Here is a 25,629-nt window from a genome sequence, read left to right as displayed (position 1 = left end):
GTAGCTAGAACAATAAAATCTGCCTTAGAATTGCTGCTTTCTAGCAGCGGTAATTCCAACAAAGACATAAAAGTACTGTTGAGCAGCTTAAACGCAAATAGGAAAGAATAATCACTAGATGTTACAAGGTTTGTTTCTTTTTTATTTCATCTGCTTCCTGAAGTCTGGTCTAAATGTGGAATTTTTGAAAGCCACATATAAGTGGTGTGTATACTAATCCTATTATTCATTAACAGGATTAATGCATTCACATCCTGTAAAAGCTTTGAAAATACACCCTCTAGGACCTAAGATTCCCCTTTTTTTTTAGTAAATTGATTGTCAAGATAATCCACATACATGCAAGAACATTCTGACATGAATTATATATCTCTTCATGGATCTGAATTTTGCCCTGCGTTTATCATTACTAACATACTTAGGGGCACTCTTCAAATAGGGGCATGTTTCAAATACTTTTGTCATGGAAAGTTTGTTTTTGTAAACAGGTTGGGTTTTTTTCCTACACAGAATTTAATAAATTCTAATTAAGCTGCATGACCATCTTAGAATTCTACTCAAGGTGGAAATGGAAATTTAGATTGTGTAACTATTGTTCTTCCCAAGATTTTCTTCATGTTTTGCCACCCTTGAGTACTAAAATCTAGCTGCTTTATATTACTTAAAGTTGGAGTTGCTGCAAAATTTTGATCAGGAGCACAATGCTTATAAGATCTTCTTTGTGGAAAGCTCATTAAATTCCTTGAGCTCTGGGTATACAAACATGTACAATGCTTAGTCCCAGCCCTTTGTTCAGACCAGTGTTAGAAAGAGGGTTATAAGTTGTATGCGACAAAAGAGTCTTCTTATGTTTTGTTTGTGTCTTCTAGCTGTGACAAGTATATTTGGTAGCTTTAGCTTTTATTTCTGAAGCAAAGACCAGTGTAATCCATGTTCTTCAATAGAGTTATCCAGAGAGGGATGGTAGGAAGGTATGAGATGGAATTCAAGGTGTGTTTTAGTCCGTAGTCCCTGGAATCTGTTTAAATATGATTAAGAGTAAGATTCCAAAGCAGTCTGTTCTGTTTCTGGGTGACAGTATAATGGTATACTAGCCCTGTCCTACAGCACCCCGGGTCACTTGTGTGGGTACAAGTCAAAAATACTTCTTAGAGAAGTCTGGGAGGAAGAACCAGAGCTTTCAAATGGAAATGTAAAGCTTTAAAGCTTGGAAGCTTACCAACTCCTGTCTTGCTAAGAATATACTAATTAGGTAAAAGATTAGTCCCATTAAAATCAGTACTAAAAACTCATTCTACTCAATGTAATATTCAGTAAATATGGAAATGAAAGGTTAAACTTCGTTATTGGCTGCTACTTGGTGTAAATACTTGGTGGAAATATGCTCCTATTACTACAAATTCTAGATTAAGATAATGATTACTCAGTAGCTGAAAATGTTTACATTTAACTTCTAATTAGGAAGTTATAAAATAACAAGGTAACTCAAGTTTAAGCAACAAGCTTTGAAAAGACTTGTGGATGTATTAAAAAAAAAAAAAGTTTAGAACATCATATTAAGGCAAATGGTGAGGATGTAAGACTATCCAATATATTTTAGTAGCAGAAAAACATAGGCTGGTGAAAGAAATGTCACTGGTATGTCAAATCCCCAACATTTAAATATTGATACACTTTATGAATGTTGAAGCTGTAACCATGTGATGAGGGAAAGTGGCACTATAAAAAGTACTGTGATGCCTCCTGGTATCATTGCTACCCAAATTAAATTAATGTTATAGGAACCTCCTAGTGCTCCAGTGCAGAACAAGTAAGAGCCTGCTGGCACAGAGTGTGTTTTCATATCACTGAAGAAGTCTCTTGTATATATTATTTTACATAGGGGAGATTGTTTTTTTACTGCCGTATTTCCTCTATTACTTCAAAAGACGAAATCTTCAAACATTTTAATTCCTTTTGTGAAGGTTATTTTTATCTCCTGGAGGAAAAATAAATTATCAGAACTATAAAACATTTGATACCTCTTTCTCAATCTCTTTTCTCTTCAGTATTTTAATCGTTCATCAAATTATTATTCTCTGCAAAATTATGTCATCATAGAAGACAGGCAGACATCTACAAAGATACATTCCAGAGGATTTACATTTGCTTAATGAAAATTCCAGTAGTAGACCTGGCTATTATTTTTTTTTAATTTTATTTTAATTTTGCAATCAACAATACATTCTTGATCTTTCCCTGAACTTAACTCTTGATGTATTAGCAAAATTTAAGATTACATCTCTAATGTACTTCTAACAGAAAAAAAAAGGCCTTCAGTCTACCTGAAATGTTTCTCATTCACTAATATGGCAGTTAGTGTTAGCTTAAGTTCAAGAGCCGAATATATTTATTTTTGCATATATTTTCTTGATGTTCCAGAACAGATTTTTAAACAAAAATATGGTATGAACTTATAAAAATAAATTGAGGGAATAAAAAAATATGTAATACTGATCTATATTTTTTCACAAAGACAGGTACAAAACTCCACAACTTCATATGGAAGTCAGGGGGAATTCTGACCTACTTAGGCTTATGCAATTTTAACCATTGTATTTCTGTGTCACACTATGTAATGCAATTTATTTTTTTATTTGGGTTTGGTCTGCATACAAAATATTATTTGAGAGAGTTTTTATCGTATCTGTGAATCTAAACGAATCTTCTTTTTTCAGTGCAATGGATTAGTTTATGTCTCGTAGGACAAGATTTAAAATAAGATTAATCTGCTTCTCTGAATGTCTTTCCTTATGTTAGTAATAAATAAAATAAACATGACTAATATGCCTAGCTACAGACCTGTATTTCAGTAAACTTGTAAAACAAAGGTTAATTAGATTATGTGGTCTGTAGAAATGAAATAGAAGCAGGAGTGTAAAGGAAATACTGGTAAATTTAGACAGATGTTGCAGTTCAGACCTCTTCCATTCATGGTACTTTTTCGGTACCTAGAATTGCTAATAGTTAAACACAAGTATTTTGTGACCTTGGAAAAGCCTGACATCTGTATTTCTTTTGCTCTAACTCTTTGTAAATGTATTCAGTTTTCTGTTAATCACTGAAGAAAAAAGAGGACAATAGAGAGATACTCTCAGCTCTATGCTGGCCAAAACCCATACGGTGTCTGAAAGGAAGTGAACACACAAAGGATTAATGCAAGAAATAGAAAAGAGGTGGCTGCAATAGCTTGACTGGAAGAAATCGGAAGTTCTTGTGTAAGCTACCAAGCAGTTGTGATATAATGCAATTAATAGCCTGGCCACTACCATGCTATGTTTGGGTGTCACTTCAGTGGTTATCATGGGCCAATATGCAACCTTGACATGATTGAGGACTGCACCTATGTATGGATCTCTTTCACACACTTCTTTTGCACTTTCCCCATAGCTCATAACAGAACTGCACTCAGTGCTCCTTTTCCTATGTATGTATGTCTCTAAACATATATATAACTCAGTGCTCCTTTTCCTATGTATGTATGTCAGTGTTCTCTAAACATATATAAATGAAACAAGCAAATTATGTCTAATTCTATGAAATGTGACATTTGAGTGAAGTGAAATTTCATCTCTTTGCAATGTAGATACAACCATTATGGTGAGCTGAACACCAATGCTGTTTGGTTTTGTTTGCCTATCAAGCTGAAAATAAATTTCATGCCAAGCCTGGGGTCCTCTACAGAGGGCTAAACCTAGCATATACATATGTTATTAGCTGTTGTTTTAGTACAGATCCTCAAGTTATCATCATGAAAACTTCATTTGGTTTGTTTAATACATTATGATAGATCATTCAGTAGCAGGGAAAACTAGGCACATCTGAGCAACTTTTGCTATGCTCATGGCAGAAAGTGGAAGGGGAGAAAGTAAAGAGGCATATCCCTCTGACAGTTGATAAATCCTATTTAATCTTTCCAATGTATATTCCTGTTTTCAAAAGGCTACGTGAATACATTGTCATTATTTTTTTTCTTTTTTTTTCCTTCTCTTTAAGTCAAAGCAGATAGTTATTTTGTTGTATCTCCTCCTTTGAGTATGGCCACCTGTTTCTTTGCTAGGTTCCTCCACTCATTAATCCCACAACCTGCTTTATGTAATCCCTGCTCTATCCTCATTTTCATGATTCCATTCAGTTTAATTTTGTACAGAAAACTTTGCTTTCAGTGACGCAAGGTAAAATTGTTCCAGTATCATTCCTTCTTGCCGCCCATCCCCACCAAAGTTGGTATGTTTTTGAAGTAAGCCTTCTGGAAGGACATGAAATGCCACAGGCAATCATAGTTTTCTGTTAATGAAGTTATTTGTCAGTGAATTAAAATTCAGAAGTAAATTTTCAGTTAATTAAATATGAAAAATCACCAAAAAGTGCAACAGGCCCCGTTATTTTTATATTAAGTTAATTTATTGGATACTGCACTTTCAGCATCATGCCGATTTTCTGCATTAACAATAAAATCTAAAAAACAAGAATGAATGAAAAGCACATTCTAATCAGTTAACCAGAGAAAGCTAAAATAGCACTTGCCTAAAATCAAAAGCCATTGACTGAATTTTCATGTTATGGTCTCATAATCTCAAGTAGCTGGAAATGGAATAATTGCTGCTGTAACTATTTAAATACATTCCCTGTGATCTAGTTGCCTTTACTTTAAATGATTATGCCTGTTTCTCATTTAGCATGGCCAATGCATCCACTTCGACTTACATGATTCATTTTATCCTCACTTTAGGACAAATAAAAACGCTGTTGCACCCTGAAACAGGAAGTTAGGACTAAGAATGTGTAATGTATTTGAAACTCAAGTAAATGCTATTCAGGTTAATGTTCAGCTGGTTTGAAATAGGTCTCTAAAGGCACAAACTAGGACTGTTCTAGGCTTCAAGTGCTCCCTCTTGGTGCGAGTTAGCATTCCCAGTATTTGTACAAATACTCTGCATTTAAGGGTAACAGTATACAGCAAATATAGAACAATGGCATGATTGTGTATTCTGCCCTATACTGTGCTTTTCTGCACTCTGATACATATCCAGTTGCTTTTGTTTACTTCACAGAAAATGTTTGTGCCATGAAGGGATACAGAGTAGTCCTTTTTAAAGTGAAGGGCTGGGGAAAGGAATAATGATTTGTGGTGGCTACCGGCTGGCAAAATGTTATATATAAATTAATGGTTTTGACTTTTTGTGTGGACAGATGGTAGGTTAAGGCAAACCTAAAGTTATCTCCTCCCAGGATGGTTTTGTGAAGCAGCATAACAGATTGTTAGTTTGTATGCTGTTCTAACGGGACACATTTTTTGACTGCTGGGCTGTTGCGTGGTGCTAAAATTATGTCAATTGTAGCCTAGTGCTGTATCCTGGGGAATCAATGTTTGCAAGTATCAGCAATCATACAAATTGGATTCTTGAGTGACTGCCTGTGAAGGATAATAATTTCTGGCATCTCAGTCTCCCTTCTCTTAGTGCAGATGTCTAAAAAGAAACAATGTGGTTGTATTACATTTTGTGAAATCCAGTGTGCGACTTAATTTGGATGAGCTCTGCAGCTCCATCCAGGCATCTCCTCCCTCCAGCTTTCAAGGAAGTTAACTTTCCACACTTGGGTCTATTTCATTTTCATTTGGTGCTCTCCACTCTGAGTGGCCCAAGTGCCTTCCGTTCTGGCTTTTGCCAGCCTCCTTTTGCTGATACATAAACAGCTTGATATGCATTTCAGCAGTAAGTCTGGGAAAAGTTACCATCTGAAGGCAGAAGCTGAGGTACTCTTTGAAACTGAGAAGGCCTAACATCTACCTTGACAGGATTGACTCAAAATTTTCATTTGGAATTTCAACCTCACTTCTGAACCCTATATTGTTTTAGCTTTTGGGTTTGGAATTTAGCCTTGGATCATACTTGTTTCTGAAGTTGTATTTATAACCCAAGCAGAAGAATTAAGTTATTTTAAAATAAAACTTAGGTCAAACTCCTGGGAAGGAATGGATTATGTTACTAAGTCCTCCCCAAGCCTCTCTTTTTTGATTATGAGTAAGAATGCAATATGAAGAACAGCTGACTTGCTGATCTCTGTCTTCACTTGAAAGTCAGAACTTGGACATTAATTTAGAGGACTGAATACTTTTTTCACTAGAGCCTGTACAGTTCTTCTGACATTGACAGTTGGTACTGATACACTCTGCAGGCCAGAAAATATTACTAAAGAAAGAGTGCATCAAGGTTGATTCTGCTTTGAATGGTGGAAGTTTAACTATTGTAAAAGGAGGAAGACTACACTGAAAAAAAAATAAATTCAAATGTGTTTCCACATTATTTCTGGTATATTTAAAAATCACAGTCTGTCTTTTTTTTGGGGCATTGTCTAGTTTTTAGACCCTTCATAATTAGTTTCTATTTATAGATGTAGCTCACAGATGTTGAAAAGATGCATGTTCTCCTTCATAGAACTGTTTCTTGCTTCAACTTTATGCAAATACTTTATTATTAATGCTTTTTAAAATACAACAGGAGGCATATGAACTTTAATTTTTTTCTTTATGATTATTACCAGCTCTTTTTTCTTGCTTTCATTTCTAAGTACTTCAAACTGCCATAGAAAGGAGAAATGGGCTTATATGTATTTCTATGTACACATAAAGATTAAAAAAATTGCAATCTTAATTTTTTTTACTTATCTTTATAACTTTAATGGATCTCTAACATGAATGCTCTGTTTTACATAGTGCTATGACTTGTTTCCATCTTAAATATTGGAAAATAATTTAATTTCCAACTTAAGTTGTCACTACATCTTTTTAAATTCCCTTATATTATAAATGCTTTTTCTGTGTCTCAAGAGGTTAGGTAATTTACTGCTTTTGACTCAATAAAATACTTAGAGGCGTTTATGCTATTGAAATTTTGGTAAAACAACATGTGGGATTCAAAAAAATATAAAAATGTAATGAATAGAATTACCATCACCCTAGTCACAAAACTGTGTTTAAATACATGTTTCTGTGACCTGTATGTGTATGCTCTTATTATTATATGTGTTCTGTTCTTTGTAAAGTCATTATCAAAGGTCCTTTGTAGCTCCAAATAAAATGTAACTACTACCTTTAAAAATTATACTAAGAATAAAGTGATAAATGCAAAACCAGTATTTAAGGCATGTGGGTATTCTAGATACCATGTCAGTAAAGAAAAACACCATGAATACTGAGAAACTTATATCAAAAGTGTGAGCCCTTTTACAGAGCAATAGCAACCCTTCCTTCTTGACCTTTGGATGACCTCACCTCACTGCCTTAAGAGAACATAATAATGGAATTATCCTTTATTTATAGTATCTCACAGACCAAATGCTTTTAGTAGTGTTTTCTGCATTTTAGCTATGCAAAATTTACGAAAAAATGAATTTCAGCCTTTATATTCTACTGTGCATCTTGGATTGTAAAGAGGGGAGGGCTTTCTTAGGTTTTCTTTTCCTGTTAAGCACATACATTTAGTGCAAAGAGTAAAATCATATCTTTAATCACTAGTAAGCCAAAGAACTGTTAAAGAATAAAAGGTCTGTCGATACAATTTAATAAAAGCAATACAATAATGTAACACTGCATTTATACTGTTGCAATAGCTATAAAAATCTAAACCAGTTTATAATATCATACAGATATGTAGGTACTTACCAGTTTAAAAGCAGCATCAAGTGGAATCGGTGTAAAGTCCCCAAGGTGTAATCAATAATTGATTAAAATTATGAGCCTTTATGGTATTATTTTGAACGGCACAATCTGAAATTAGAGGAAATTTATTGCCAGTTGTGTATTTTCTTCAATGAAGAATTCCTCAGACATATATTCACAACAAAATTGAAGTCAGTTACCTTCTACAGAGTACAAAAAGAGTGATTTATTTTGAAAATGTCTTTCTGCTGGGTAACTAGGTAACTTACACACTGCTAAACAGTGTAAGAGTTTAGATTTCACTTTGTGAAGCAGGATTCCATTGCAATGAGTGAAGGCAACAGATGGAGTAAGAGTAGGTAGGACAGATGAGTACCAAAAATTACAGCCACCGTTTGCAGCACCTATGCATTAACTGTCATAAATCAATTTATTTTAATTTATTGAAACAGGAAAGTAGATTTTGAGGCCAAAACATTATAGGGCCCTAGACCACTCTATGTTGAAAGCATATGTTTATAGTGGCTAATAAGAATTCTAGATGGGCTACATCTGAGAATAAAATTTTCTGCAGGTAAGAGCCTTAACCCCTGTCCAATAATTAAATTATGATGGGGAGATTTAAACAACAGGAGAGAGGGAGAAGATTAACTCTGCCATCCTGGACACCTGTAAAGCTATCTTTATAGACCTGAGGTGGGCTACTGAACTGGAAGTGCAGGAGGCCACTCTTTCTCCTGCAGCAGCCTTGAGCTGCAAGACAGGAATGGTAGATTAGAAAATCTAAACAAATGTACTGTATATATACCAGCAGTCATTATCTGCTTTGTGGCAGAAGCTGCTCTGTCACATACTTGACCTTGACTTAGTTTGATCATCCCTGTGGTTAAATAGGAAGTTCAGCTGTGAGCCAAAAACATTTCTTAACACCCCTCACCCCAGCAGTTACTGCCAGCTTGTTGCTGATGCTGTTGAATTTTTATATGAACACCTGTCCATTAGAAATTGGATGGTGTCCATCCAGAAAATTTACATTTATTTTGGAATGTCTAGCAATTAGTGGACTTCCAAAACTGTAGAATATAAATAGAAATCACCCTTGTATTCAAAATATTTGAGAAATGAAGAAATTGAGGTCAGAATAAGTAATTGCTCTCATTCATCTTGAGTTTATATCTGGAAGTTTTCTTGCATAGAGACACCACATTAATAACCACTATATTTTGGTACAGCAAAGGCAGAAGTATGAAAAAGTCTGTAACTCAAACATCTTAGAATTAGCTTTCTGACAGATTTTATCCCAGTTAATTTTACATTTTCCTATGAATAGTTTGAATTAAAAATTCACATTTTTCTTAATTTTTGAAGTAATTTTCTAATTTAAAAAAATTCATTTCAAAGGTTACGTTCACTATTGCTGTAAGAATATACAAATCAAATATTGTGTTTTGTTTTCACATGGAAAAAGATTGGTTAGACTTTACCTCTCCATCTATTAAATGTAATTTAGAACTTAACTTGGCAAAACTGGAATTCTTCTGCTTTGTTGGTTGATTGTAGATTACCTTCTCTATATTATCTCATTTGAGGTGAGCACTGCCATACTATCATGAGTGTGGGAGGCTGGGGTACAGTTGACAACCATAAAGAAGTTCCTTTCAAAATTTATAATCTCCTCCCACCTTTACATACATCTCTATTGGATTGGGATGTAGCCTGTGAATCACCAAATAGTTCAGAAGGAGTGTGGTGGGATAAATAGGAAGGAAGATATTCAGCTTGGTTTCATAACTGAAGCGGAAGATCAACCATTGTTTGCACATTAGTGATTTGAATCCAGTTTCAGAAAGGCTCTTTTTATGAAGACACAAATATACTAGTTTTGGAGTTTTTTTAAATTGTAATATTTAGAGTTGCAGAAATGTTGATATGATTGCCATTTTTTCCCCCCACTGTGACTTCTTGTAAAATTCTGTATTTTCACAGTCATTGAGCTGCTTCCCCTCCCCCACCAATTACTCCTTTTCCAGTTTGAGTCTGGAATAAAATAGATATGAATTAATGTTTCCTATAGAATCATAAAATGTCTTGGGTTGGAAGGGTCCTCTAAAGGTCATCTGGTCCAACCCCTCCTACAATAAGCAGGGACATCTCACACTAGAACAGATTGCTCAGAGCCCCATCAAGCCTGACCTTCAATGTTTCCAGGATCAAGCTAATGAGGAACTCTCTCTGATTTTTGTAGTTCAAAGGTAGAAAGGAATTATAACTTAATTTTGAAAGCATAGAATTGATCTGGAAATTAAAACAGAATTTGCTATGTATTACTGCAATTCTTTTGAAAACAAGCTTTTAACACTCATTATGGATACTCTTAAATCCTTTTTAAAAGTACTGGTCACTAATAAGTCTGCCTTACTAGGTAACCCCTCAGCACATTAAAACTTGGCTATCAGAAAGATTTTGATACTAGTAAGGAAGAACAGCATAATTATTTTTTCTGTATAAGTTAGACTTAAAGAGAAGATGGTCCAAGGAAAAGGCCATGCTGCTGTGAATGCTTATAGCAGTAACTTTAGATGATGTTCAAATTTGTGTATTTGATTTGTATTCAGCCTAGACTAAGATTGTCTTTTCTCAGATTGGTTGATCGCTTTTAGTTCTCTAGAGGAATGCTTTTAGAAAAGAGAGTCATCTTGTACAAGGCTCTTGAGGATCATCAAATTTGGAACTTTTTGCCCTGTTGTGGGGAGAGAAAAATTGTGTATGCACTGCAGAGAAGAGCTAATCTAAGTTGCATTAAGAAGATATCTCTCTACAGTGGTCAAAACTCAAGTGCTTGTTCTCGTTTCTGCCCACTACAAAATACTGTATCCTAGTTTAAATGCTTCCTTAATCCGCCATCCCTGTGTTTGGTTCCACTATTCTATTTTGAAAGAGTCTGTACATACAGCTTATTAAGGTAACATGGCTGTGAAGCAGCTGTGGGGTACACATGTAAAAAAGAAAGATCACAATCTTTTGTACCAAGTACAAATGGAGATAAATGACCAGTATATTCAGTGCTTTTTGAGCATATGTCAAGAGCCAATTATCCAGCAAGATTCTCATATAGGAAATGAATCTTGCCAAGGAATTGATTTTTTTTTTTTTTTTTTTTCCAGACAGCTAATCATTGGCAAATGAGTTGAACATCATCTAAGCTGCAAGTTGAAATGAGTTCTGTTCTCCATATATATGCAATATGAATGAATTAGTCTAATGAATTAGTTCAGTTACTGAGATCAACCAAACATCAGATTCCATGCTGTGTATGAAATTAGAATCTTAAATTTAAGCTGTAGACATTATTTCAGATAATGAAAAACCTTTCATATTAGTTACTTCAGTCTGGTTTCACTTCAAGGTTGTAAAATACTACAAATGAGAGAGTGGATTATTGATACAATAGTATAACCTGTATAATTGGTAAAACAATATGCTAGGAAGGGTTGGGGGGACCCAGGAGTTCAGAATCCCCACCTCAACTTTGTGTGCTTCAGTCCAGGTGTGACTAGTGACAGCAAGTGTTTTGGGTGGTTCAGCCATCCTCCCCACCAGAATCAGCCAGCAGTCAGAAAGCCCTAGTACTTTTTACTGGCAGAAAGTAATTACAGAATGTTAGGTATTGTAGTACAAGAAATAAAATATGATTCTTCTTTCCACCACAGATGAATGGTTTGTACAATAACTTTCTTTTTTTTTTCTTTCCCCCCCTTGTCTGTGTCTCTTTGCATGAAAATGCTGCTACTGAGTTGTTCTTAATAAATTTTTGCTTAATTTTAAAGCTTGAATTAGTGATTGGTAAGAACCTTGTGCTCTGCTTTGCTGTTTCACTGTTAAATAGTGATTAAAAAGAAACTTAAAGCTCAGTGTAACTGGTGATTGTTAACACCATTTATGATTGTTTCTTTGGTGATTCTCATCTACTATTCTTATTTATTCAAAAATCTTAAAAAAGTATAAATGCCTTGGGCAAGCACTTTCTCTCCTGATACTGATTGTTCTTATTGAAATTTCAGCTTCTTCTTTGTGAGGGGTAAGAAGGAAGTATAAAAGCTTGAGGCAGGTTTTAATATTTTTAAGCCATGACTAATGCCAGTTTAAATCAGTTGGCAAGGGCTTGAGTGAATGTAGGGACAAACTGAGAGAGGTGGTTGGGACCATACAATGAAATACAAAACCAGACAAACAGGAAAAATATAGCAAAGAATATGATGAAGAAAAGAGAAAATTAAGGTATGAAGGAACTTAAAGACTGGAGAGACAACAGTGATTATTAGCAATAAAATTTGAAGAAACAGGGTACCAAGAAAAGAGAGAAAGTGCAAATATTAGAGTGTAGGGACTAAAAAATATTTTTTCAGGAAAACACCCATATGTTTGCCTGATTATTTTTCTTCTGGACTCTGATGTCATGATCTCCCAAGCCTCATATATGCTGTTGGCTTCTAGGCTTCTTTCCCAAGAAAATCAGCTAGACACCTTCAGCATAAATTGTGATAAAATCAATAAAATGATATGGTTTTAATTGTCATATGAGATGCAGAGGGTTTTGGTCCATTTATCTGTGCAATAAGAACATGGCAAGTCTATTTCTGCTAGGTCTGAACACTGTGGATATGAGATACTGCTCACTAACTGCCCTAGGAATTAACTGATCACGAAACTTTCAGTAAAGCACACAAAGTCAGGCTTTTTGTGGGAGATGGGAAAGAGGCACCAGCATCCAAAATTATTTCTAGAATGCTGACAAAGAAATAGGATGGGTTTCTGAAGACATTTTTTACAATATTTAGCTCTAATAGTTGACTATTAATAATTCTGTGTTGTAGAAACTGGAATAAAAATACCCCATTGTCTTTGTATTGTTAGTAAGGACCACCTACAAATGAGATAATTTTTAAAAAATGCTCAGCTCTGAATTTCTGATAATACTTTCTTCTGACTCTTGACAACCACTTTAGCAGTGTAATAGATTATGTTGTTTTTCCTTGGGTACTTTTAAAATTTGTATGTATAAAACTTCCTCAGGTGCAAATACAAAATACTGGGTATATGCACAAATACAAAGGTGTTGAGCCAACAAGTTTGTGTAAGGAACCTGATTTTGTGATAATAGATGTTCTGCAGAATTGCTATTGTGATATGACATCCTCCTTAGCAATAGGAGAGGGATCTGTAGCTAAATGTCTCAATAGAACAACAAAGATCATGTTTGTAGGCACGTTCATTTTTCCTCAGTCCTCTTTCTTTCCCCAGACATTCCTAAATTTCTTTCGCTGCAGAGGATGATGTTTGGTTTCATGCCAGCTATTTTTCACAGACATTTGTGCTTCTTTCTTCCCTTGACTCCATCCAAGAGGAAAGGTGTAGTATCATATAATTGTATGTCCTTGCATAGGAAATAGCCATTTCAATGCCTGACTTTTGCCATGCATTTAATCAAGCCAGAGTACTTTAGTAAACTTCACTAGTAATATTTTTAAGCAAACAGAAAATTGTTGACCTCTATCATATTTTCTGTACCTTAAGTTAAGGACTGATGAACTGTTGATGAAGAACTAGAAACCAGTGGCTATGCTCAAAACTTTTATTTTTTAGAATGAAAGGCTTTGTCATTCTTATTTTCTATAGCTGTTTCTGTAAATATAGAATTTAATCCCAATTGTTATTTTGTTGCGATGGTATTTCCATTTGGAAATGTGAGATATTTCAGGAAAAGTTTTATGCCCAGAAGATCTTGAGTTGCAGCCCTACTATGCAAATTTTAGCCTTGCAAAGCTTGAATGGAATTTACCCAATTCTAAACCTGAAACATTTTGTGAAAGGCCTCTATTAAAATTTGGCCTCAAATTTAGGAAAAAAACCCCTGCAGTTAATCTAAGCTAATATAATAAAGAGTATTATGTTTGTCTGTTTGTATACAACAATAAATCTGACTATAAACATCCATTTCTTTTGCAATGACTGCTATGGATTCTAAATAGGTCATCTGAGTGCTGTCTGAGATTAAGTGGTTGCTTCTTTTGGTAGCAGTAACAGCAGCAGATTTATGACCTCTTTGTTAAATAGTTGTTCATTGCAAACTTCATTCCATCCTTACTAAACTGAAGCACTACTGTGTTTTGATTAAATAAGGACTGAGGTCCAATCCTGCAGCCAACAATTGTTTGAGTTATTTTTTTGTTTAGTGCTGAAGTCAGCAGAATTTATCATCACAGGCCAGGGACTCAGAACTGGCTGCTTGTGTTTGTTGAGCTCTGTAATTCCATGCCAGCTTGACTTCTAATTATGTTCCCTGACGTGTCACTAAGTTTTTATCTATTTTGCACTGCAGTAACAAAGGCCGAGTATATTTTAAAGAGAGGCTTATCATAATATTTTACAGCCTCATTAAAACTTTGGGCCAGTCTAGCCTACAATTTCATCTTTTAAAATGCATTTCCATTTTCTCTATATTGCCTACGCATTCTGAATTTAGAGGGGACTTTACTTCATAAAGTGTCTGCTTTGGTTACAGTAATTTTACAGTGATTTTGTCATTATTGCATGAGTTTTTTACTTGCTATATAATTTAGCTTGTGGCTTGCTGTGTTCAACCAAAACATGAATTCTCTGTCATAGTACTTTCATTGAAAGAAAAAAAGGATACACTTGAACATAAGAAGACAGACAGGTAAAAATAACTCCTTGTCCTTTAGGAAAATGCATTTTATTCTTTCTCTCAGCTGAAACAGTTTCCATTAGAAGTATTCTTAACTTGTCTGTTTTCCAGTAAGTTCTCTCATGCATCCAATCTCAAACATCATTCTGCTGCTTTGTGAAATTGAATCAAAGACTTTCAAAAGTCAAAATAATTTAGAGTTGTAAACAACACTCATCCTTCTATCAAGTACTAAGTAATAAGCCATTACTGTTTCACAGTGCTGGAAATAAAAATAAGCAGTGCTTGTGTGTTATAAAAATGAAAGTACTTAAGTCTTCATTTTAAATAATTTAGAAAAGTAATTAAAACAATTTGGAGAATGTTTGAACAGTTAGTGTTTGCTGCCTATCTTTGTACATCACAGGTGTATGAAAATAAATCTCTTTTGCTGTTTCTGTAGTACTGAAAATGAAATTCAAAAGTTGTTTACACAAGTAGCAGTTCATTCCTTATATATTAAAGGTGGAAACACAGTATTTCTATCTGTAATTAACCGAGAGGGTTAATTAACTACAAAGCATTTCAGCAGTGACTTATCCCATATGAATAGGAATTTATAACTACACTAGAGCATATGTATCTATTATCCCCATACAAGCTTTGTGCTTATTTTACAGAAAAACAAAGTAAACAAGTAATGGTGCTATAATTAACTATACAGAAGACTTTAATTCTTTACTTCAACCTTCACAAAAGTTTTTCTACACCGTGACATGTATCAAATGTATTTAATACCCTTTTTTCAGGAATTCTTCCTATTAAACTTCTGTCTCTCAGTATCTATCACCTGTCTGTATTTCCCATGTCTTTTTTCCCCTTTTCTAGTAGCTAACGGAGTTATCATCTGCAGATGAAGAACAGTCACTATGTCTGCATCAGTGCTGATGTGTTCACATGGGCATTGCAGACACTTTCTCTGCTATAGTATATAAAATAAACTGTCTACAGCTACATACATTTGCTTTCACACATGCAAAGCGTTACTTTTTTCAGGCAATTTCTCTACATATAAGGAGCAAGTTCTGGATCTCATTAAAATCCATCTCTGAAATTAAGGCTGAAAACAAGAAAGCAACTGTGTGCTGAAATCACTGGCAACTCAAAGTTCTCAGTGATCTAATCAGGCCACTTACTACCTACTACCTGTAGCAGTATCTAGTATATTTTAAATGTTCATGTTATACTTGTGCATTGAAATTGTCCTGTTTATAATATCTAGCTGGACATTTGTGTTGTCTTTTTTTAATAGCCAAGTACAGGCAGCCACCTGGACCTAACTGGTCTACAAGACTGGCCTCTTAGCCTGGCCAAGAGCTGCAGAGGAGTCTCTCATGGGAGTGAACTGCATTAATTTCTCTTGGACACTAAGCAAGTTGCTTTTATTTTGATACACACCAGATATTACTGCCCCTCATCCTTTTTTTGTGGCTTGCACATTAGCCCTGCTCTTTAGCCCCCAGCTTCCTGCTGTTAACTCCTAGTATCCCACTTGCAGTACTTTCCCATTTCCCATTCTGAGCTTCCTTACTGACAACACACCTGTTTCTCAAGCTCTTGTATTCCATGATTTTTCCAGTTCTTGAGTTAGGATCATCCTAACTACATCTTTCTTCTGGTAAATAAAATAGAAAGTTGAGCAAAGAATTTGATGAAATTTTCAGTATGAGGCTAGACATAATATTTACCTTGGGTTGCTGTTGTAAAAGTAGCCTGTCATTCTGTGATGCTCCTTGTTAATGTTGCTTATTCATGAAGTGTTATATATATATAATTTTAGGTTTTGGCGCTTTCAGAACATAATCTTTAAACCCTGTAATCTCTAGAAATGCAGTTTTGATTTACAATCAAAAGAGATTAAGACTTTCTTGTAAACACTTTTGATTGAAGGATCTGAAAACCTAAGACAAGTACCTCAAAATATTGTGAGATTTTTAACATAATCAAAATTTATGATGACAATAGTCTGTTACACCAAACAAGCTACAAGATTTATAAATCCAAATAAAGAGTTATGGAGAAGTCTGGGAAATTAATAGATACCTTGGGTGTCAGCGGAAGTAGTAGATGCACTTCAATTTGAATTTTATTCACATTTAGCAAGATATACAAATAAAGCTGGGTTTCTGGGTTCTTTTAAAATGTAAATGTGTCAACATTAAAAATATGTGGTGTTATAGGAGAGGATGCAGAAAAAGCCAACAAACAAATCCCCAACAGAGTGATAAATTAGCATGACCTTAAATTGTAGCAATCATCTCTTCAGGGGTGCTGGATCACTTCCTGTGTATTCAACTTTTAAATTTCCTGTTTGCAGAATATTAGGCAAATTCCTATGGAATTTTGTCTGACAGCAATATCACCAATGTATGTAGTAGTTATGAACTGTTTAAAGAAACAAATTATGTAGGGCTGTTAACTGAACTGCAGTGCTCACTCATTTTAAAATAAAATGGATGAGCAATTTAAAACATAGAATTCTGAGTCAGAATCCTTGAACAGGGAAATGTCCTAGGCAGAGAACAGCTCAGTCAAGTCTTGTATTCACTTCTAATGTAAGGGAGCGAAGAAGTTAGCTTTTGGCTATTTTTAAGTCTGAACTAATTGAACTAATTGTCCACCTTTGCTTAATCTCAGAATCATAGGATTGGAAGGGACCTTAAAGATTATCAGGTTCCAACTTCCCTGCTATGAGCAGGGACACCTCACACTAGACCAGGCTGCACAAAGCCTCAATCTTCCCATCTTATGCTCCCATAAATCCTTTCACATTGTTCCATGTATGCAGCAGTAACCTTAGTCCCATTAGAAAACTGAAATTTGTCTTGAACAGAAAATTTCAGTATATGGCTTTCCCTAGTCATGTGCATTTATCACTTACCTTTTTACACTTGATTTTGAAACTATACCAGGTTTAGCAGCTGGTGCTTTTAAAACTCGGAAGTGTTGGTCAACACATGGACTCTTGCCACTATGTTTCTTTCTCTGCATGATGATTGCCTGTAATACATTTTAATAAGTTTGAAAATATGGCATCCTTCCCTACCAAACTGTTCCTTCCCATTTGGCAACTTGTACATCTGTCTCACTGCACCACAATTTACAGAATCTATTGTTTTTCTGCAAATTACTTCCCAATGATCATACACAAGAGCAAAATTCAGCCTTCAGTTTTTATCCAACCTTTTAAGGAAATTAGTCTTATGCAATCATGTTGTCTGTCTCTTTTTAACCTTTAAATGCATGCTTAACAAATATTTAATAATAATTTTTGGCTGGTAAATTAAGCCAAATTTAAAAGAATGATAGATTTCCTGAAGTACCCACACACACTTTATGAAAATCATCAACATGACCAAAATTACTTTTCCTGCAAAGAGAATGAAAACAACAATGCAGTGTCTATACTATCTGTTTCCTAGAGGCTAGCTGGTGAATTTTAATATACATACTGAACACTGTAGTGGCATAGATGGGGAAGATCTCTTGGGACAGTGGGGATAGCTAAGGATGTTGCTTTTTAAGATATTTCTGTGGTATTCCTATAGGGTGCAGGAACATTGTATATTATTTCAACATGTCTCTGGGAATGTTGGCCTTTCTTCTTAGTTATTTTTACTACAATGTGGTTGAAGTTATTTCACTTATCATACTATCTTAAAGGTATTTAGGAAAACTAGCTTAAAGCACAATTAGAAGAAATGTAGGCTTTGCTATGCCAGTGTTTGGAGAAACTGAGGAGAGATCTTTGAAATTTGGAAAAATATATGGATGTTAACTTGAAGGTAACAATAACTCAACTGCAATAATACTTTCTAATTTAATCACTGCCCCTGTTGAATCCATGACATTCTTCAAGTTTACAAATGGAGACAATTGCACTAATATTATCACAAAGCCTGGCAAATTAAGAATACAATGTATAGCAGTATTTAGTGTAGAGCATTAGTATGGATGCAGCACTCAGGTTTATCCTTAGAAATATATACATGTGAGGGTTTTGATTCTTTGTAGTTATCTGTGCTATTACAGTCTCATGGGCACCAGCACACAAGGCAGCAATCTCTAGGATTGAAATGCAAGATCAGAATCTAAACTAAAAGAAACACAAAACACCACTGGAGAAAGAAGATAAAACCTTAGTTTAGGGCCTGCTTTTTCTGTAATACTTTGATACCAATTTTATTTTTTTTTTAATGTGACCTGTCATTTATTGTAGGCTTGGTTTTTTGTAACAGAATGCTGTATTGCTGATTGTGATTCATATTAGGTTCTTCACTTCCTATTTTTTGGAAGCTGTTTGAATGCCAAATAGTAGCAATTAGTCAGATAATATACAGGAATCTGAGAATGTAATTAAATGTAGCTATAGTAAATGCACTTTAATACTAGTACTAATTAAATGGCACCAAATTTGAGATCATAATCTGCGTGATTATGACTAGATTCAATTCCCAAAGAGATCCTATCCAAATAAGATTTTGTTACACTCCAAATTCTTGTCTGGCATTAAAATAGCTAAGAAACACTCCTTTCAGAGGTTAGTTCTCTCTTGAAGTTCATACAACATAAACCAAATCTTTTGAAATATTTGATCTTTCAGCATTGGAATGCTATTCCAAATTGTATTAGTTTGCTGAGTGTTTCATTATTTTCATGAGTGCATGAGTTTCCTAATAAGTACATGTCAGATGTGGCACAGGAAACTATGTTTAAACTTCCCAGAACTTCTTGTTATAAGAGTTCACATTTAGTCGCTAGGAGCTGAAACAAACTTTGGAAGTATTTGGGCTTAAATACGGATTTGCATTATGATACAGCTTTCAATTTTGTGAGACTCATTCACCGCCTGCTTCATTCAGGTCACAAGATGGGTAGTACTAATTTAATGGGCAGTCTTTCAATATGTCATTTAAAAATGTGCTTAATTCAGTTTGTGGCCCCCTTGCCTGCTTCAACATTAAAATCTTTCTCTGGATACGACACTTGATTTCCTCATACCAGTAATGGGCTCCATTGAAACTACAATATGCAGTTCACAAACATTATTGTCTCAATTTTATAATACTCTTGAGAAAGGAATGGGTATTATTATCTCTGTTTTACAGCGTGTTGCTATGGCACACTAAGATATCCTTGAAGCACAGACCAGTTTGGGTGACTAATGTGAAATCGTGTAATTGTTTTGGTTGGAGAAGACCTTTAAAATCATCAAGTCCAACTGTTAACCTAACAGACGGTCAGGTCCACCACTAAACCATGTCCCTAAGCTCCAGATCTACACATCTGTGAAATACCTCCCAGGGATTGTGACTTGACTACTTCTCTGGGCAGCCTGTTCAGTGCCTGACAGCCCTTTCAGTAAAGAAAATGTTCCTGATATCCAATCTAAACCTCCCCTGGCACAACTTGAGGCCATTTCCTCTTGTTCTATTTCTTTTTACTTGGATCATTATGATTATTACCTTATTTCTCAAAGTATGGAGTTCTTAATATTTGACCAGAGCTGGAGTTTCTAAAACTAGCAAGTCAATTCACTTCACTTATAACTATGAATTCTTCAAACTTCTGCAAACCTTGTGTGTCACACTGAGTGCTCAGAATACATCGCAGTTGCTTGTAAAACTTTTGACTGAAGCAACTTGCCTGGGATCATGCAGGAATCAGTTAGAAGAAAATTCAGTTCACCACTCTTCTTTTAATATAAAATTTGGGCCTCCTTTCAATTTCTGTAACAAAGGAAAGTGGGTTTATAAACATCAAGGTCATTCTCTACACAGCTGGCTTTCATCCTCTTGAGTATCATTTCTCCCATGGCAAGATTTTCTTCTTATATTAAAAAAATGGTGATGCTTATTGTATTGCTGATAAGTAGGAGCTGGCAATATATATGTTAAATTATGTTTCATTTTCTTTCTTATGCCAATAAAGTAAATTGTCTTATTTAAGTAATATTTAAATCTCTCTCACCATCATTGTTCTTAAACTTAGCTTAAAACATTATTGTCATTTTTACTCCTGTCACTTGCAAAATGCACATGCTTGGTATCTTCATAATGTACCCCGTGCCATTGTTTATATTAAAATTATACCAGTATCTCAGGTCCACAGTGCATTACACTGGATTGACCTAATGACACATTTCAGAATTCTTCTCTGGTCGTATTTTCAACTCATCTTTACTGAAAAAGTGGTTTGATAGTAGAAGCTAGTAATTCCTGAGTAAATTGACTTTGTGCCCTTCTTTTAAGACCAGATTTTCAAACAGGCATCTTCTTTAATGTCTTTATCTTAGAAGTTGCTTTCAGAGATAGCTACCTACAGACAGCTGGGAAACTGTGAATACATGTGTTTTGAGAAAAAAAAATTAATACAAGAAGCCCACTTTGGAAATGCAGAGCCAAGAGCTTCTCTTACAAGGTGATAAAATGCACAGTCCTGCCTTGGCGCTAAATGTGAGGAGGACACAGTGGCCTTGGTGCCCAGGATGGTTTAACCACTGTTGATCATGTAGTTATGCCCTCATGTGGTGAAAAATAGCTCTCTCAACTGCACTGGTTGAACTACATATCATTGTGCTATAGGCATACTAACCTGGGAAAACAGTTTGTTCTGAAGAATAATTTTTAACCCAGACCAGTTTCTGGTGTGATTTATAGCAGAATTTCATAAACTGTTATGGTGATAGAAAGGAAATTCAGGAGCTTCTTAAGCCGCCTTTTCACTGAAGTCCATTGAGGAAATATGAGTTAAGCATTGCAGTATGACATGTAATTAACATCCTAAATCCTGTCTTCCTGTGCGGTTAGTTATAAATGCTGTCAGTTCAGGTCAGGATTAACATTTTGTCTTATCCAAATTCAATAGATGGAATCTGTGCTATGGCAGAAAAAGTGAGCTGTCCTGCTCAGGTTTTATGTATAGTATGGGTGAGGATGGAGATTAGACATCAGACAAATTCACAGGTGATATGCTATTTGGTTTTCTCCCTAGCTGAACAGGGTATTAGATTAAGGATGTATACATATAGGGAAATAAAACTGTATATTCAAGATACTGCATTAACCTAAATTAAGGTCTATGAGAATGAGTGTCAAGAATAGAAAGAAGAAATTTTTTTGCACTGCCATTAAAACCATATGGATAAGTGTTCAGCTGTGATCCAACTGAAGAAAAATCTGATCTAGGAGATAAAAGAGAAAATTGGTTTTGTGTGTGTTTCGTTTATTAGAAATCTCCATAATATACACCTAATTAGTCTCAGAAAGTGTGCCTCAAGAGTCAGGAATAAGGCTGCATCCTACACTTCATTATGAACCACAGTACCACAGGGAGGCATGACCATGGTAATGATCAGATTGTTCAGTACTCTTGTGAGTAAATTGAGCCTTATCTCCTTAAAAGTTGACATTTTGTTATTGATAGGTGGGCATAGTGGATGGATGAACACTTCAAAGTTATTGTTTTTTAGAAAAAAATAAATTATTTTGGGGAATCTGAGTGTCTAATTTGCTTTGTTTATTTTTACCTCACATGGTCTTTGCCATCTACTAGGCCTGATTCATTCACCCAAGGTCACCTGGGGAAGGGAGTACATTAAATAAGTACAAAAATGTTCTAAACATTAAATATGAATAGGAAGCATTAATTGGAGAAACCTCAAGTGTTAGGCAGAATGAACAGTTTTCCTGTATTGTTTAAATGGCAGAATTACAATTTGTGGTTTATTACTGCTAAATGAGAACAGTGGTATAGAAAATAAATCAGGATATCATAACAAACTGCACCCTCAAGCAACTATTTTTCTAATATTGGTTATTAGTACATCATTCAAAATTTCTACTGTTTTTCAATTCTATGCAATATTTTCTATGCATCTTGCAATTTCTCAGTTGTATAAACTTTTGCCTTTTTATTTTGTATTCATCCCTAGTCAGCTTTCATAATAACATAGCAATAATCTTAATAAATATATATGTATTAAAAAAAAACATATATCAAAAGGAAAGGTGAAAAATGGGGAGAACCCTAATGACTCTTTGAGTATCAACTTTCATGAGGCTGCCTCAAGACTGATCAAATGAAGAGATTTTGTCCTGCTGAGCAGCTGTCATAAGAAGGTTCTAAATTAATATTAAATATATTCCAGCAACTGTTGTCTACATCAGAATAAGAAGTTTTATTTTGTGCATGATATTTTAATTAAAAATATTTGTGTAGAAGTAGTCCATCAGCAGTGTTTGGAATTATTCAGTAGATTGCTGAAAGGAAAAAAATAATTTAGACAAGGCAGTGTTGCAAGGTGACATGCAATTATAGACCTGCAGCAGTGTCAGCTAGTTAGGCATTATTACATTTTGTTAAGTTCATGGAATCTTGCTTTAATTGTGAGGAAAGAAGACTGCAAAAATTGAAAATAGATAACTGGTTGCAAAATTATTCTGTATTTTGGTAACCAAAGACAAAATATCTCTGTCCTTTAGGATTAAAATCCCAAATTACGTTTGAGTTTCTTAATAAATAAAATTTAATTCTTCTTTCTTGCAGGGAAGCATGCATATGCATTCTGTGTGTATTCTTTGTCAGCAATGAAAAGTAAGCTCAGTAGAATTCTCTTTTATAATTAGTGTCGCTTATCTGTGTCTCTATGGCAATGTTATTGCAGGCTTGCTAAAAGGTTTTTGAAAAACTACTGACAGATTTAGATTATCCTGATGAACCTATCCTGGCAACTGAGAGAAAAACACACCTCAAGGAGGTTCAATTCATAGGACCTCTAGAATTTCTTTCAAAGGTATTAGTGTCAGTATTCAAAGCTAACTCCTATATTTCTAAAGGGATCTGTGAATAATAACAAAGGGAAGCATCCCAGAGCATGGGCTAACAAATGCACCTGAAGAATCTAAGTGTGTAGGCCATCAGGTACACATAGTGTGTAATTTATTTGGGAAGGAGATGTGAATTCTGATCTCTTGTGACTAAAGAACTTTTTAAAATTATTATTATTTTATTTAAAGAGTAACTACATTAGAGTACTTTAAATTTTTTTTCTTGACCTTACACAAGCATTTGCTAAATATTTTTCTTGCTTGAATAATGAAACAGCGGTGTGCCTCTTCAAAGCAGATCAGAAACTTGAGGTCAGAAATTTGAAAGGGGATTAATTAACATTAACAGTGTCTTAAAAAATATGATATGAAAACTAAAACTGATGATGGTAGAATCTAGAGGTAATCTGTTGTGGCCAGTTCTAGCTGTGATACCTTGCTGTGACTTGGGAGCTAACATTAAAGTTGAGTTAAAAACACCCATGTTAATCAAGCAAGCTTGATGGGGCAGTAAAAATTTTGAATTTTAAGAAAATGCAGCAACTAATGCTTAGAATAGTTTATAATGTAGCTGGCAGCATAGTTTCTTAACTGTGTCTGGCCCTGTGACATGAAATGTATTACACTTCCCCATGGGACTGCTGTACGTGGTATTATCTCTGGCTCCTTACATGCCAAGATACTGCATAATAAAAAGAATCTCATCTCCTAACCTTGGAGAATAAAGACCTGTAATTGTCTACATACAATATATATTTCTGAAGAAATAATCAGAAATGTAACTAGTGAATAGATTTCCAGCTGGAAAAAAGCATTATCCTTTAGGAGATTTGTTAGGAGTGATAATCCTGGAATAATTATCCATATTTTTGGGGGCAATAAACTGGAGAGATAATAGCTAGAGAGCATGACAGATTTCTAAAAAAAATAAAAATCTCAAAAGGTTTTTTGGCAAGAAAATCTGACCCTTCCCTCCTGATACTTTTTTTGTTTAAAATACATCTTAATTACAGATATTTCTACTATTCAAAAACAGTCTTCTGCTCCAAATGCTATTTCATTCTAAGACACTCTTCCCATTGCTCAATTCCCATTTAGTAAAACAAAAGTGGTACCAGCACAAAGATCAAAGCACACTGTAAGAGAATGTAAGTAGCAATTTTCTGAGTAAAACATGAGATCTTTCTTTGAAAGAAAGATATGGTTGAGTTGTCTTAGTACCTATTAGTGGAAATGGATCAAAATACTTAAAAATTGTTTTGCTGTTGTGTCATTTTCTACAATTGATTCTCCAAAGAATAATATTCTAAATTATTGCATTAGAATCCAGTGGAACTATTAGTTCTAGGAATCACTGAATGGTGAATCAAATAGTTGATAGTATTAATAGTGTTAGTGCCTCCGAGTTCAGATTAAATTTATAAGCAGTGACAGATGAATCTGTGTAAAATTCAGCCCTCTGTAACAAGGCCTTTGTGAGTTTGTGTGTCACTTAAATCTTATTTCAGTTCTAATGTTAATGCTACTTGTGTTGCTGGGTAGCCGTGTGAAGCTGGGCAAACATTTTACCTCTCACATTTGTAAAGGTACTCTGCAACACTAGTGCTTTTAAAAAATGCCAGGTGTCTGAGATCTATTACGTATCTCACAATAGTTGGTGTTTTTCTTAAAATCCTGGGTCCTAAATCTGAATCTTAAAAAATTGTTGAGTCTTAATGGCTACTGAAATAAGTCTGAAAACATGAGCAAATATATGCCAACGCTCAAAAGTCTGAAATTAAATAAATCCAGAAGATAAAGCAAAAAGGCTTTAAGTTCTTGAGGAATCTGTCCAAATATTTGGAGGTCAGTTATGTGAAATTTCTGGGGCTAGTGATGTGTGCACTTTCATTTTGTGTGTGTCTCTTTTACTCCTTCCCAATACAACTCCAGCAGTTTTAGAGTTGTCCTGCAATGATGCAGCACTTAGATGATTGTCATATTACTTTAAGCAGTAGTTGGAACACTTAGAAAAACTGGGTACAACAACTGTGCAAACAAAAATCATCTACTTTAGATGTTCCTTGTATTCACTATGAGGTGAATAATGGGATCTTCATGTTTGGTCATTTGAGTAACATCTCAGTGACTAAGACTGTGCCATCTTTTATTAGTAGACTTAGTTGGTTCTGAAGAAAAAATAACTCCCAATATTTGCACAGATTTTAAAATTGAATTTTTTCATTATGCTGGCTTTTTATGAACATTCTAGCACATAAACTTTACAGAACATAAGTGTTCACAGAATACAATTAAAGTTCATACTGGGTATTTGGAGAACACATACTGATTATAAGAACAGTGTTCAGGCAAAC

This window comes from Chaetura pelagica, unplaced genomic scaffold, assembly GCF_000747805.2.
Source record: "Chaetura pelagica isolate M959 unplaced genomic scaffold, ChaPel_1.0 scaffold3, whole genome shotgun sequence".
In the NCBI taxonomy this organism is placed as follows: domain Eukaryota; kingdom Metazoa; phylum Chordata; class Aves; order Apodiformes; family Apodidae; genus Chaetura; species Chaetura pelagica.
The sequence above is the reverse complement of the archived record's forward strand: the minus strand, read 5'-3'. Positions refer to the sequence as shown.